This window comes from Pezoporus flaviventris, unplaced genomic scaffold (genome assembly GCF_033815535.1).
Source record: "Pezoporus flaviventris isolate CSIRO_AGI_PZ_B2104156 unplaced genomic scaffold, CSIRO_AGI_Pfla_v1 ptg000011l, whole genome shotgun sequence".
Classification (NCBI taxonomy): Eukaryota; Metazoa; Chordata; class Aves; order Psittaciformes; family Psittacidae; genus Pezoporus; species Pezoporus flaviventris.
This window is the reverse complement of record NW_026892559.1, coordinates 673,459-690,226: the sequence shown is the minus strand read 5'-3', so window position 1 is coordinate 690,226 and position 16,768 is coordinate 673,459. Positions and strand designations below refer to the sequence as shown.

The 16,768-nt window shown below is 39.6% G+C and overlaps 1 protein-coding gene across 2 annotated transcripts in view; it reads right to left on the bottom strand.

The window, feature by feature from the left end:
- The window catches only part of ATF7IP (activating transcription factor 7 interacting protein), a 107,109-nt gene extending 91,138 nt beyond the window's left edge, over positions 1-15,971 (bottom strand). Inside the window, exon 1 of one of the 2 annotated variants that reach the window (XM_061450636.1) lies at positions 15,808-15,971. The gene's annotated coding sequence lies outside the window, so the exon portion shown is untranslated. Of the gene's footprint in view, positions 1-15,450; positions 15,681-15,807 lie in introns of those variants that run through there. The other variant, XM_061450637.1, reaches the window with a different exon arrangement.
- Between the last annotated feature and the right edge of the window lie 797 nt (positions 15,972-16,768).

Here is a 16,768-nt window from a genome sequence, read left to right as displayed (position 1 = left end):
GGCAGGAGCTTGGATTTCAGCCTCACTCTGATGTCAAATAGGTAATTTCTTCATTCTAATCTTTTCCAGTCAGAGTCCAAATACATTAACAAATATACTTACACGTTATAAATACATATGTTCATATGATATGTTAATGTACTTACAGAAATTACCTAAGTGCTTAGTTTCAAAAAACAACAAAACCTAGGCTTTGCTTATTATTGTGTATGTGTAAAGGATGAATCATTCACCAGTACCTTTTTCATCTCATTTGCTGCCTTATAAGAAATTTTTACAGCATGCAACAAATAAGTGCAAATAAATGTACTAGTTATTATACTAATTGTAAACATGAATTTGTGAAACCTTGAATAAAATCGCATTAAAGCCACAGAAATGTCTGACATCTAGCAAAACACTGCTGCAGCTGCAGCTTGGCACCATTTAGCGGTAAGTGATGGGAGACTGATGCCTGTAGGCTCCTGCAAGGCAAACACAGGGCCTCAGGACCGTAAGCGCGTGCTTTTCACCACAGGCCTCTTCTAGTTCTCTACACTGTTCTCTTCGGAATGCCAAGTGTCAAGCCTATACATAGTCAAATCATACCTCCCCTTTTCCCAGTGTGAGTGAAATTTGCTGTAAGGCTGGTTCTAGGTTATTTAACAGAATTTGCTCGTCTGTAATGTCAAAAAGATACTGATTTTTTGTCTGAAAGTATTTAAAAATTGATCCTCAGCTGTTGTATCCAAAAGCCTAAAGTGATGTTTAAGGGAAAAACAATTATTTTCCCAGAATGACTGTCACATTTAAATGACAACCATTAAGTATACAACTGCTCTGGTATTGCTCTTTTACCTCACATGTATCTTTTATTTAGTTTCAGGCAGATGCGTGTTATGTTAGCACGTTTAACCACTGTGCAGAATACATCTTCCAGTGATGCTGTTGTCATTTACAGAATGAAACATCAGATGAACAGCCTCTGAGCTTAAAAATAAAGGGCACCAATGCTGCTTTAAAAAAAGCAGACAAAACCCACACAAAAAAAAAAACACCAAACCACTGTGTTTCCTACAGAGAGGCATACCTCCTCCCCACCTCCACACCCTTGTGCACAAATACCAGAATAACAATATGATTTCTCAACACAGAAAAACGGATACTGCAAAATAAGAGCCTTTCACGTGGATCATGTTCCATCCTCGGCTCCATTCCTCTCACGGAAGTCCAGGCCAGAGCTTCCAGATACTCCCACGAGCGAGCTCTCCATCTGCCGTCTGGGGGAGGCACCACCCCGCTTCCAGAACGTTCGCGCTGAGTCACCGCACTCGCTCAGCCCTGCCTTCTTTCCTGCACCACCCGGCGTCTCGCGTAACGCTTGTTTTAACACAGAGGAGGAGCTATCGGTTTAGCTGTCAGAAACGCATTAGCTAAGTGAAGCGGCGGACGGGGGCTGCCCCAGGGCTAGAGGCGAGCTGAAGTAACCAGAGGGCTTGCTAAGCCGCACACAGCTGCAGCTGCCCAGCTCACCCTGAGGACTAGCACAGGGATCACTTTAGCTGCGGTTATGGGGTATTAGGATGGGGGGGTAAGGGGGGGGGGGTGTTTGTGGTGGTGTTTTTGTGGGGGGCTTTTTTTTTTGGGGGGGGGGGGTAGGTGGTGTAGTTAGAGTCTTCAGAAGGTAGAATAAGCAGTAGCATACTCCATTAAATTCCCAGTAACTGTCATTACATACAATGTCTTCCTGCCTACCCCATTTGAGCATTGTGTCAGTGCTTTGCCTTCTCCAATCCAGGGAACAGGACTCTTGCGCGAACACATGCACAATTTTTTAGTCTGTCATCAGAAGTGCCTTTCAAGAGCAGATGTTACAGTCAAACACAGTATGGCCAATGGTGTTTGAAATAATTACCATTAGCTGTGTGGTTTCAGTTGGTACATAACAATGACAACATCCTCAAATGTAAGTTGAGTCATCTCAGAAAGGTACGGAAAAGGCTGCCACAGTGACGTGCGTAATTCACACACAATTCTAGGTAGGAAAGCATTTGATGGATAAAGCTCGTCTAAAATGAAATAAACCAAACCACCTATAATGAAATGTCTCACCGGTAGCTTGATTAAAAAGAATAATTAAAAAAAGAGAGGAAGAAAAGGAAAAAAACCCACAGCTACCAGAGCAGAACAGATTAAAGGCCTTTGGCCTTCTGTAGGCAACACACACACATCCAAAACATAAAACACCCCCTTTCTCCAAAGCATGAAACACAGCAAAAAATTTACATCCGAGCCAGAGCTTTGTAGCTCCCAAGTTTTTCTCACATTGGTCTTTGAAAGACACAGAAAATAATGTTCATTTCTGAAGTAGGGAACAGACTTACCAACCCATTACCTTAGCCAGTGTGGTTTATTTCAAGACAGCTTTACAGCAGGAGCATGTATCAACAGAAGGAGCAGGGAAGGCAGGAAAAGGAAGGGGGGAAGGACTGGCACAAGTTCTATCTGCGTTTCTACTGTAGGAAAGGGACAGAGTGTAAAATGAACTTCCAGGCAGTAAGTTTAACCGTGCACTCCCGGCCTGTCCTTTAGAAAGGGAAAAGGACAGTTTTGACTCCCTGTCATCTTAAGAAAGAACCATATTTTTCTCAAACTTCATGAATAATTTTGTTACTTACTAAACAAATACTGAAAACCCAAGGATCTTAACCTGCAGATCAAGATGATGTGGAAATCAACTATTTGCCTTAATGTGCAATTCCTCTGAAGACAGAAAATTTATAGCTAAAAATAAAGATCCAATTTAACTGTTTAATAATAGTTATAATGTGATTAAGTATTTAAGATTCCAAACAGTTCCAAGTGCTTGGTAATAATTTATTTCTACCACCTAAAGAACCAAACAAGTCAGCTGTTTGAAAGTCATTTGCATGCATTGCGCAGGATTGCATTAATTTAGCAGTCCATTCCAGTTCGTTTCAAATCCTGCCTGAGATTGTTCGCTCCCAAAATACCTACCAAAAGAGAAGATGCAGCTGTGCAAATTTAGACAATTCTGAGTTTTAAGGGAAACATAAAAAATAACCAAGCCATGTTAGAATGGTTCCAAGCAAATATGATTTAGTAATGAAAAACTGGCCAAATACTTGGAGCACAAATCAAAACAAAGTAGAACAATCCTCTTATGATCGGATACACCATTTAGCAGAAAAAAAAGTGAATCTTGTGAATCTATACAGTCCTTCAGAATAAACTAATGAACTAATAATTGGGTGTCTCACTTTGAAAGTCTGTGTGAGACTGCTAACCCATTTGTAATGCATTTACTTCTGAAAACTTACCCTTCCAGTTCACTTTTAAGCAGTACAAAGCTAATTGTTCTAGAATGCAGCACCTCTCAGAAGTGGAGAAAATGCAGACACAGGAACATTGAGCAGAGTCTGACAATGCATCTCAACATTAAAAATGTATAGCAGTCAATTCAGTTGAAGTCATTAATTAATTATACACAACTATTTCTAATTCAAATCATGAGCATCTAATTTATGTATTTAATAAAAACTCCCCCTTTTGCCCCCTCTACTGAAGTGCCTTGTCTCTATGCAGGTAAATCTGTATTTTTAATTTTCGTTTTGACTGACAAACAAGTTATTAACACCATGGGAGGGAAGACAGAAAAGATCATGCTGTCAGCTACCAGTACTACTGTAGAGTGTACTTGGACTTCTGGAAACAGGGATGCGTTCCATACACAGCACAGGTTTCAAAACCTACTAGACTTCATGCATTCCAACACCCACTTCAGGAAAGAAAAAAGAAACCTAAACCACACCACCCACCTCATACAGCAAAATGCTGCAGCTCCCTTCTGGGCCAGCCATTTTGTTCAGCATCTTTTCAAAATGGCCTGTTAAAGAGGAAAGTAAACCAAAACCAGAGGGAAGGGAAGACACTGTGACAAGAGCTTTCCTCTGAACTCTGGCAATCTCCCTGTGACTTTTCTGTAATAGGGGAGTAAGGTTACCCAGCTCACAAAAAAAACCATGGGCAACAAATGGTACTGTATGAAAGCCATAGTGTGAATATAGGGTATTTTACTCAAACATGATACATGTGAAGAACTACTCTTTACAGTAAATGTCAAAAAATAAGCTGTTTTGCTTTTCATGTACCCAGTAAAGAGAGGGTTAAAAAAAACAAAAGAACTTGACAATTTTTAATCCTGCTGTTCTACAACATCTTCATGTGATCCTGAAAAACAAAAAAAAAAGGCAAAAGCAAAACAAAAACAAACCACCCCACCCCCCCCAAGCCACAACAATCAAAAATACACAAAAAGCCCAACCAAAACAAAACCCCAAACAAACAAAACAGCCCAAACGAACAAGAACAAATCACCACAGAACATGTTGGGTACAGTATGTTTTCGACATAAAATTTCATCCCCTTCAGTGAACACAGAGTAGGAGTTCAGTGATCTCATTGTAAAAAAGTGTTTCTGCTTGCTTTGAACGATATGAGTTAGTAACATCTATAATTAATCAATAACTGACCAAAAACCACACCAACACAAACCTCAGTAATCACTGTAAGACTGGTGTCAGGATGACATAAGAGTAAGTATTTTGCAGAAAACCAGAAAGATTACTGTTCGGGGGATGGGAAGGAAATCTCATTACATTATCAATCTGCATTCATCAGATGGAAGTGAGCGTATGGCAGAAGTTCACAGTTTTTTCAAAACAAATGCATTGAAGTAAAATTTGTTGTCGAAGTTTTCAGACATTATAAAGTGCCCAAATGTTCTCAGGACCTTAAGTATCCTACCCAATAAAGAAAGCCCACTATGAATTAAAATCTGACACTAACGAGAATTCCACTAGCAATAAAGCAAATTATGTGCTACTTACCTACCTGCATTTCATCATAACCTGGGACCACACATTGTCATTATTTCTGTCACTGATCTTTTATCCTAATGCAGGAAAACCCCATGACTAATTACAATTCACAGCTCGCTCAAGTCAGAAGTCAACCTGGGTTAACATCCCCTATTTTACCGATTTGTTTTTTATAGTTCTTCATATTAAACACACATAATAAACATGGACAAACCTCATCTCCTGAGAACCTGATCTGCCTAGAATACTTCGTTTCTTTAAAAGTAGTGTATTATCATTAACTATAGAAGATCATTTATCGGAACAGGTATTTAAAAACTAACTTAACAGTGAAGTGCTTGACTATAGCGTATGCTAAAAGCACCAAAATAATTGTGAAAAAATACTGAGGAATGACTAAACTATCAGGTGTTTAGTACCAATTTTCACATCCTTAGCACTAAGTTCAACTCCAGACAGGAAAATAACTATGAGCTACATCCTGGTGAGTTAACCAGCTTTGCTGCTCCGTACATGTTTCTGGAGAACCTGAAGTAACTCCTTATTTAACTACTCTCAAATTAACTCCTATCCATCTTAAGATCCCATAAAGACCTTAACTAGCATTTCAGACAAACACAAACCAAGAAAATGAGTCATGAGTAAAAATGTCTTCTTTCTCCCCTTCCCCAATGAAAAAAACACTGAGCACTACTTTTCTCCCACTTTCATGTCCCTAGACCTGGACACCTATTAACTACTTTTTAATGAGTGTTGAACGACAGATAGCTAGGTCACCAAACAGTAATATACGCAAGAAAAGACCAGGCCATGTTTAAACCACTAGCACATTTTGAAACTCGAGATGTCAATTAAGCTATTAAAAAAAATAGAAAAAATACTTTGAAACTTTACATTCTATCATTTGTAGTAGTTCTGCAGAATTTACACGAGTGTTATATTTGAGTAGCAAATAACTGTTACCTGTAGAATAGCTAACATTTACATTACCATTGGAATCCAGTGTATTTATGCAGGTTTTGTAATTCTTACCTACCGCTGGAAAAAGTTACATGTTGAAAACAGGATGATTAAATGTAAATTTAACCACTTGATTACAAAGATGTAACAATGATTATAAACTGTTTATATTTTAGTTAAAGAATGTGGCAAGCTATTGAGAAAGGGCAGCATAAAGTGAGAGCTCTTTTGATCTGGTAAGGGAAGAGCCAAACTGAAATAATTTGATTGGCAAAACAGATGGCATGACCTTTGACCTCTCCAATGCCACCCAGTGTACTCTCTGAGAAAGGCTAGAGGCCTATGAATTACTTCAGTGATGGGGGGAGGGAAAACAAAAACACCACACCCCCCCCCCCAAAAAAAAAAACACAACAAAAAAACACAAAACCCCACCAAAAAAAAAAATCCTGTTGACAAGAAAAGACATCATTTTATGCAGCTTGTAATACTTCATTTTGTTCAAACTTTGAAATTCTTTCTCAGCAAAACAGAGCTGGTGCTTACCTCTAAGATCTGGAGCATGTGATACCAACAGCTCTACTCATTTGCATACAGCCAGGCTAAACTGCTGCAATGAAGAGCACTTCGCCAGCCATTTTGAAACTGCACTGTCTCAGCTGCACTGAAAATGTGATTTAAGATGGCTGCAGTTCTTGCCAGACAACTCAGCAGTGGATAAAACATTTGTATAGCAAAGCACCTCCCTCTTTGCCACACTGCAACAAACTGCACAGGCTGGGGGGGGGGGAGGAATGGTTTCTTGACAGGCAGGAAAGTGTTAACACACAGCTGCAACACTGCACCTACTCAGAGCACCACTGGTAAAGAGAAAACTGAGAAAAATCTCCTGTCACAGAGAGGCCGCCCTGCTAGGTCTGTGATCCAGGAATTGTACTGCATACTTCAAATCCCTGCCGACTCCAAGCAGTTCAGAATCCATGTCATGTATTAACAGCCACAGAAACAGAGCCAGATCATGCATAGAACTGACAAACTTTAGGGAATACTTCAAGAGTAGCCTCATTTCAGTCTTAAAAAAAAATTAAAAAATCCAAAATCTGTAAGAAACTGATCTGGCCCTTTTTACAGCACCACCTGTTTTAAAACACTCTGTATTAGTTGCCCAATAACAGTTTACTTGGGGGGGGGGGGGGGGGGGGGAGGGGAAGATCAGTTTTTAAGATGGCTAGCAAAAGCCCAAGAATATTCCAGAACGTCAGTGTCTGTAGAAATCAAGTATCTAATTATTTATGAATTATGTTGAGTATTTTTTTTTCGAAGACAGCATATCTAGAATCCCTTCAGGAATTTGCTGTGAAGGGAGCAGAGGGATTGTCAAACAAATACACAATCTTAATGCATTCAGAACTGAATATGATACAGGTTTCTCTCTAGTTTCTGTCCATTAACATAAAACACGCGTTCCTGTCCAGGAAACAGTAGGTAGTTCTGGAGGGAGCTCCTTTGAACCTGCCTCACTTTATCATGTGCACCTCTTTAACAAAATCCAAACCCAGCTAATTTTAAAATGAAAGAACTGCAGCAGTATATGGGGCAATCCTGAAGGAAATTAAATGTTGAATTATTCCTACCCTTCTACCAAAAACTAGTCTTTGTGATCCAAAATGAGATCAACACAGTAAGATCCCCTCCCCCCACAACTGGAGAAAATGTGCCCTCCACATACTTCTTTTACGAAAAATGTCTGAACTTACATAACTCTGCATGTCTGCTGCCAGCTGTAGCTGGTTATTTCAGGACTGATTAATCATGCTAGCAGTAGTTGTCTGATGTATACATCAGCACCACTGTTACTATTTCAAATTTATAAAACGTTGCTATACATCACCTGGCTTTTCCTTTTGTCCTTCTATTGACATGATCTGCAACACAAGCAGCACATGCCACAAATGTATAAACAACAACATTGATTATTACTGTCTTTGGTAATACTGTACAGAATCAGAAGATGAAATTAAAATAAGCTTGAAGTTCAGATATCCAAAATACAAGTCTCTAAAACAAATTTGTGAAGACTGGAAAACAACTTTATTACAATTAGTTTAAAATTACCCACTACACTGAAGCTTTTCTTCACCAAGGCCCATTACTAAATCAAATTTATAATGAATTTGAAAGCAGTTTTTTTCTCTTAGTGAGTTACAACTCCATGTTGCTTACTCTAAATTTTCATATATAGAACACCTTCAGTTTACAGGGATTTACAGTAATTTAGCATTATTTAAAAATTCAAACGTAGTACTTAATTTGTATGACAAATATACATAGACTTTGATTTCCACAGTAGTGATGTTTAAAACAGAAGAGAGTTCTATATTTAACACACCTACAAAATTCCTACATCAAAAGGTGAATTCTGACATGCAGTCCTAGAAGTTCTACAGAAACTTAAGGAGGTTCTAATCTGGAACCCAAGACCTGCACTGGTACAACACTACATTCTCTAACATTCAGTCTTTGAGCTTGATATATGAAAACTCAATGACTTAAATAGGTTTGAATTGAGAATACTTTGAGAACACTTTCAGCAAACCAGAGAAAACAAACCCATGTGACAATCCAGCTGCTGCAGTCAGTCGTCTTGTCAAAAAGCTTCATGAATATGCAGTGGTACTGATTTCTTAACCCAAACTGCAAAAAATGTACCTGAGTGGTAAGAAACCATATATATATTCACTCAACAGTTCACTTCCATATATTTCAGTTAACAAATAGAGTGTTAATAGGTTAAAAAATATTAACCAAACCCATTTTAAAATAAACCCTGATGTTTAATTAAACAGAAAATTAAGACTGAAATAACTCATCTGAGAATGCTTAGGTCCAGGAAATACATGTTAGTGTGGGGCTACAACTTCTTGTTTCTAGTTACAGTGGCACCTACACAGGTCCTCTAAACACCAAAAATAAGTAAGAAAATTGGTAATTTTAAAGGGAGTCACAATGGAATTTAAGCATAATCTGCTATGTTTAGATTTCTATTAAAGTCATAACAAAAACTCCAAACAACCTTAACTCTGCCCCCTTCTAATGACATGCTAACATGTTGCAGTAGCATCTCAGCAAGTTCAATTATTCTAGTCATAAGCTGAATTTTAAAATAGTCCATTTTCTAACCTTCTCATGAATATCAAAAAAGAAAACTCAAGAGAATAGTACCCTGTCATTTCTCCAATTGTTGTCTGTATAAATAATATCACCCCCCAGCCCCCTTTTAAATATTACACTGAGTCAGACTTTATACTGGGGCTATATATAGGAAGTCATGGGGAGGCAGAAAATTCTGGACTTTCAGACAGGTTTTTATGTCATTTCATACAACAAGGGCAGCAGAAAAGCAGCCAAAGCATAAATAATTTTTCACTCAAATCATGAACTTAAGAAACCAGTCTGCTACATATCATCCCCATTTCCTTTTCGGCAAACCACATCCCATCCACTTTTCTCATTTGCCCTGTTCTATTTGTTTCTTTGCTTTAGGTTGGTTTTTTTTGGTTTTGGTGTGTTGGTTTTGGTTTTTTGTTTTTTTTTTTTTGGGGGGGGGGGGGGGTGTTGGTTATTTTGTATGTTAGTTAATAAGTGAACAAAACAGTTCTTACACTGATCAAATTCATGGGAGAGACTACTATTCTTTGTATGCATCTGAAGTCTCAATAGACCAAGTACAGAAACCTCCCTTTACTCCTACTATATTTACACAGGCCAGCAGGCTGACTTCAAGAAACATCTCAACTTTCATTTAGGACTGCAAGGACTTCAAAGATAAAAACAACTTAAACCACTGGAGAAAAGAGCAAGCCCATGATGATCATGAGATAAGGAACATTAGAGTCCAGAAAGTCAAAATCTGCACAACATCTGATGACTTCTCATGATTTGAAGCCACTTGATGGTAGGACCAATGAAAGAAAGTTTTCAGTGTTTGGACTGAAGTTGGCAAGCATGTATTTCCATATGCTAGTTAGCTACTAAACACATTTTGAGAAGACTTACAAAGAAGGAGAATACACCATCTTTTTAAAATGACTTCTGGAAACTGCAGTAAATTGGAGACAAAGACAGAACTTTTGTGTCAGGGTTTGGTGTGATGTGTTTTTTTGTGTCTGTTTGGGGTTGGTTTTTTTTGTTTGTTTTGTGTTTTTGGGGGGGTTGTGATTTCTTTACACTATTTTGAAATGGAGGATAATGCTTAGACAGCACAAAATGATGGAGCAAATATACAAGTTACTTTAACGGCTAGCTGACATATTCACAGCCATTCATAAAAAACTGTGCTTTGAATTTACTTCAGAGCAATTTCAGAAATTGGATCTAAAAGAGAAAACCAATTTTCCTGTTCTAAAAGTATGTAACTTATGTGCAGCAAACACGCTCTATTAGTTTACGTAAATATCTTAGAAATTATTAAAACACTTCGCACACAAACATTTGATTTACTAAGATCTCTTATGATCTGATGTTTGTTCCTAGAAGAAATAAAAGCTGGTAACTCATGAGTAGAGTTTTTAGTCACCCATAACACTCACAGCTCAAAATAAAACATCTTAAGCTGTGCAGTGCATTGTTAGTTTGTTTGGCTTTGTTTGTTTTTTTTTTAAAGTTATTTATAAATCCCAAAGGAACATAAAGGGCATTTATACAATATATGTACAAACACAGAGTGTTCTGAATTCCTTCACAGTGATATGGTGGAAGCTGACATACAGCCGAGGATCAGAAATTTATTTAATACCACATAGTTACTATTACGCTTTCAGTTACACCGCCAAGGAATTGTTACCAAAAACCAAAAAAGGAAGGGAGGGGGAGCAGATTTGCTATTAAATACACTGGTGATTGAGAAAAGTATACATCAATGGTACTGAACAAGGTAATGAGTGAGCAATGGAAGTAATGAAACCACATTTCCTGCAGAATTATTGTCTTGCTACTTCTTAATCAGAGTAACCTCACATTATCATTGGTGCTTTACCATGCAGGGCAAGTGAGTGCATACACACGTCCAATCTGAACATTGCATGTTGCTGTAACAGCTTCCATACTGCTTTGCCAGACAATACCCATGTCCTGACTTGCAGCAAGTTACCCTCCCAAAACAATGTGTAACTGCCAGGTTCCCTCACTGGGAACAATGGTAGCTTCTTCTCACCCCAGATGCTTGTTTTCACAAAATTCGAAGGAATTAATTCTCTTTGACACTTACTACTGTTACATTTCCTGAAAACCAACAAGTATTTCAAGAATTACTATGGATAGAGCAATTGACAAACAATGTTCAGATAAAATTGTACTACTATGCTAGAACTGAGCAGATTTCAGTTAAAACTTGTGGGTTTGTGATACAATTAAACATTTTTGCCATATACTGTTTTGCAGTTTTCTGCTTAAGCAAAAGAAGTTGTTAAACACATTTGTTTTAGTGGAATTCCTAAGTGCCATTTAATAACTTTGATCATGCATTTTTTGTTTCATGCAGGCATTTATTTTTCACTAACAGCATTTTTTTTTATTACTAACATAACATTTAATGAAAATACAAAACACTAAGCCACATAAACCTCAACTGTAGTTGAAATTCTGTTCTCAACCTTGTGGTTGTTTTTTTTTTTTGCATATATATGGACACAAATAGTTAGGACAGAGATAAGAACTACAACATGAACCAAAATCAGAATATGCAACTAAAGACAAAAAACCCCAACCAAAACAGACTCCCATTTCTAAATCACAGTTCGGTTGTATGTACCCTAAAAAGCTAGAGTTATGCTTTGGTTTAATTCAAACTTTACCATTCTGAAAAAAAAAAATAAAAACAAAAACAAAAAAAAAAAAAAACAAAACCCCAACAAAACCGCTGATGCATTCTGAAGATTCAGTTTCTGGATAACTAGTATCATATCAGTACTTTGTATTTCTCAAATTGATCAGAGTCACTTTTATATGCTGATCTGTAGACTAATACTGAACTTTAATGATCAGACGGTTCCAGAGACTTAAGCTTTCTACATAGGAACTCATGGATTTTCTGATCCCCGTTGCTACATAAATAGGGAAGGGGAAAAAAAACAACTAAGAAAAAACCTAGACAAACAAAAAAGGCAAGACACCTAAAGACACTATGAATGATACACATAATCTTTTCAGGTAAATAAAAATTAAGATTCCACATCATCATGCAAAATTTTGCTTTTGAAAAAATATCCAGAACTCAAAGGCTATGCTCCAGATCCTCTTGACTAAAAATCTCAAATCTAGAAGACTTCAGTCACCTTTGGGATCACACGCCAGGCTTTAATATCTAAACCAAGACTGAGGAATTTTAAAGTATTACTCAGTTCACAGGTAAACTTTATTCAAAGAGTAAGGCATTCTGCAACTGTCCAACTTAACAAAAATAGCTGATTACAGGGATGACTTTAAAGAATCACGTTCTCTCTGCTTGTCAAAAATAAAATCAAGGTTTTTACACAACAATCCTTCTTAATCTTCATCCTGTATTTGGCTGGGTAAGTAACTGCTGTTTGACAAACAGTTTTGTAGAATATGGTAGAAACAGTAGAGTGTTTTTTTCATATAATGCAGCATGTGGTACAAGGAGTATAACTGAAATAGAGTCACAAATATACATCATGAAAGCATCATTTGTGTTGGCCAGTTTATGAGCTCCCAAAATGTTTTTTTTTTATGTGCAGGTACACCTCTCAGAGTAATGTCACATGCTGAGGAAAAGCAGAGTCCAACCATAGTTTTTACTGAAAAATATTAACACCATGGATATCACTGAATTTAAGAGAAATATTACATAAAAATATTTGGGAGGAAGAAAAACCCAAACAAACCCCTCACATTCACATAATAGTTTTACAACTTGTACCTGATTTTCCTCAGCTAGTACCCCTTATGAAAACTGTGATGTACATCTGTGCCATTGCAGTAATTTCCAAAATAAACTCACAAGTACATAATTAACCCACAGTATAGAAAAACACCATGTAGAGAATAAATTAAAAAAAAAAAATTATGCATGCAACTTGCAAACTACTTAAGTAAGAGCAACTGGTAAAGTATCTTTTGGCCTTAATATCTGCATTACATGAATAACCTTGTGATTTTTGCCATAAATATAATTTCTTACAGTAAGCCTACATAAGCCTAATCAATGATTATACTATTAAAAGCATCTAGATGGGGAGGAATTTCCTTTTATTTTTGTTTGTTTGTTTGTTTTGGAAAATGGAGTTCTGGTTAGTCAACAACTTCACTGTGGAAATACCGTCTGTATGTAACAGGAAAAAGTGCCTCCTCTCAAAAATCTCAAACACAGTGAAGATGAGGATTTAGTAACTAATCAGGGATCAGTTACTAAAATAAGATTTTTTAAAATTGCTTAACCTGTAAACTGTTTGTTTACTGCAGATTCTGTGAATCAGTGTCTAAAACTGACCTATCTTTATTCATAGGCTGTTCAGTCTCTTGGCTAGCAAGATCACCTCCCATGCTGGGGGGAAAGTGTATGTCTACGATACTATACTATATGGTACTATATGATATCACATTTCATATCTTTATGCCCCAAATGGAAGCATTACTAAAGGAGCCTTTACAGGAAACTAATTTACTACAGTTAATATTGATCTTCTAAATACGTGAAACAGGCATAACAATACAAGCTAAAGCAGGAGGCTTCAGCAAATACAGCAGAAGATAGCATGTATGAGTATCTACTGGGATTAGCATCTTGAAAACTGACTTTGTAATGGATAGAAAAGGAAAACTAAGAGAACCCTCAATAAGAGCATCAATTTGACTGTTTTAATTGATGTATATAATTATTGCATCCTTGTATTAATCGATTATGTTAGGATCAGTTTAGAGCCTTCACAACATTCAAGATGGCCTTGTTAAAATAATTCATACAGAAAAATACCACACTGTTCCACATTATCACAGGAAGTGTCAGTTCAGCACGGCTACATTTGGTAGCAAGGTTGCAGCTGATAAAAAGCCTTTTACTCCAAGCAGTGTAATAAGCATACTAAACTAAGAACGTAACAATGAGAACACAAAGATCTCCTGAGATTCTTTGAAAGAGAACACACAATGAACAGTTAGCTACAGCGACAAAACAAGTTTTTCTGTATTTTAATTATTTGACATTTATTGAAAAGTGTATTGCTCTCCAAAATTGTTAGCACAGTTCCTCTCTGAATTATATAAAGATAAGAACTTGATACTTCTGGAGCATAGAAAATAACTGCCAAATCTGAGGAATAAATAGTGGGTGTAGTTGCCACAATTCCTGAATTGCGCAAGTGCTCATGCAGTCATTAGTGAATTCATTTTATGATGGACCTGACAACTACCATTAGCCCCACTTCAGAAATCTGAAAAATGATAAATTACCTACTCAAGATCACATATCGAATAGCAGTGGGGCTTGTGTAATATTTGAGGTCATAATTCCCTTCATACCTTCCTGTAGGACTGCACAAACCAGTACCTAATCAGAAAAACATACTTACTTCTTAAACTGGTATCTGCTGCTTGCTGTCTAGATGCACAAGTGTTATTTTTCTGTGACTGCATGAAGGATGCAGTTTTAAGGTCACTGACCGTTACCTAGATTAGTTGAGCTATTCACCCCTTTAAGATAGTATTTTTCCCCATCAGCAATTCCGTTCAATTTTCCCACTCAACAAGTCCCTCTGTGTTAAGGGTCACACCGAAATGACAATATGTAGATGTATTTCAAGATTACTAGTATGCAACAAAATATTCTAATGCAGGCATTTCCACTGGGTACCTGTCAGAGATTAGGAAATCCAGTAAGCCGCATATACATGAAGAACTGCTACACTTCCAGCAGGTTACCATGTGACATCAGCATTAAAGTGTGAAATGCTTAACCACGAATACAGTCTCCATATTGTGAATAATTAAATTCAAAGAAAATGCGCCTTCTTTACACTGATATACTACTTAATCTGTTAACATTTGCCATTTTGTTTGACATGGGCCTTCACGACAACCTGGAGTTGCCACTCTGGCCTTGTTTACTGATGATATCACGTAAATGAGGCACAACTAGGCCCTTTTTCTCCACTGAAACAACCTAATTTCTAGTAAACTAATATGCCCACACACTTCTGAAACTTTAAATTCATCAGTGTGTTATTGATCGCCATAAGAAAAAAACACAACAACCAATTTTCTCCTCATTGCTCCTACCGCGACACTCAACATCCACAGCTGCTGTATTTGTGAGGATACCCACTGACTGCGTGCAGTGCCACTCAGCTCATGTCATTCCCAACTGGGAGAGTAGGAAACACTCTTGAGGCGCCAGGCAGGCAGACACACCACTGTCCCACCCAAACACCCGCCCAGTGACGTATGGGAGGCGCCGACGCCTGCACCTCACCTTACTCACGCCACCCATACACAGAACAGAATGCAATCAAACAACTGCCCAAGCGTTGCCCAGCTCTTTTCACCTTCACGACGCAGCAGCGCGCCCCAGCCTTACCCTGCCCCACGCCAGACTCACCTGTAACCGCTGCCGCCGCCGCACGGACCCCTCCACACGTGAGGAGGCGAAAGCAAGCACCACCTCACGCCCAGCGTCCCACCTGCTGCCACTTCTGCGCGAAAACCACACCGCGCATGCGCGCCGCCGCCTGCACTGGAGCCGCGTCACGTGCTCCCATGCAGCACCCGCGTAGCTGCGCCGCGCTTGTGAGTCAGTGTGGCCGCCCGCTGCGGCGCGTGTGCAAAGCTGCAGCCCCGGAGCATGCGCACTAGTGCCGCCGCCGCCGCTGCTGCTGCCGCCGCCGCGCGGGGCAACGCTCCACACAGAGCGTTGCAGCTGCCCGGCCGCTCACACCGCGAAAAGGACGCGCCGTACCTGCACCCCTGTGTGCCGCCGCACCTTCTGCCTCAGCGCTACGCGGGCGCCGTCGCCGCTCCCGCCTCCCTCGGTGCTGCCGCCGGAGATTCAAATCGGATCCCACTGCAGGAACCAACACGGCCAAACGCCGTCGCACGCGCCGGGCCGTTATGCAAATAAGCCGCGTGTCCCCTCCCCTCTCCCCGCTGACCCCGCCCCCTCTGTGGCACAGGGGCCGGTAGTGGGGACTGCCTCGGAGCCGGCCAATCGCAGGGCCAGCCGTCTTGGCAGCATGCAAATAAGCTTCGAGTTATTTAAATGAGCGGGTGGCTCCGCCCCTTGGCGGGCCGTGAAGGGTGGTTACTGCTGATAACGCGTCGGGCCTGAGGTGCAGCCGTCTCTGCCAGAGGGCGCTGTGGAGGCGTCGGGGGCAGCCGGCCATGCGTCATTCCTTCCCGCCTTTCCTGTCGTCCTTGCCTTGTCCTTCCTTCTCTCCCTGCCCTTCCTCAGCTTCCCACCACAGGAGCTGAGGGCTGTGTGCCTCTGGAGCGTCTCTGGCCCGAGGTCTGCTGGGTACCTCTGAAAATAACCTACTTTATCAGGTTCTTGCAGCTCTCCTCTTATCCAGGTTCTGGGCTGTGTGCAGGTAGTCTTAAGCTTTCTCCATGACAGGCTGCATGTGGCCAAAACACAGAGGTTTGGGGTTTTATTAACCAGCTTTGGATTTGAAGGGTGACAAGAAGCCGAAGGCTACCACGGGCTGCGCTTTTAAGTGGCTCTAAGGCGCACAGCTTACCTTGGGTGAGGCGCAGGTCCAAACCGCAGTGGCTATTTCCCACAACCCATTTCTGCCTCAGGGGTGCAGATGGGGAGAAAGCCACAGGACCCACTTTAATCTGAGCCAGAACTTGGCGCTCTTTGTATCAGAGCCAAAGGCAGGAATGCCGATTGCCGACAGCTGCTCTGTCCAATGAATGAG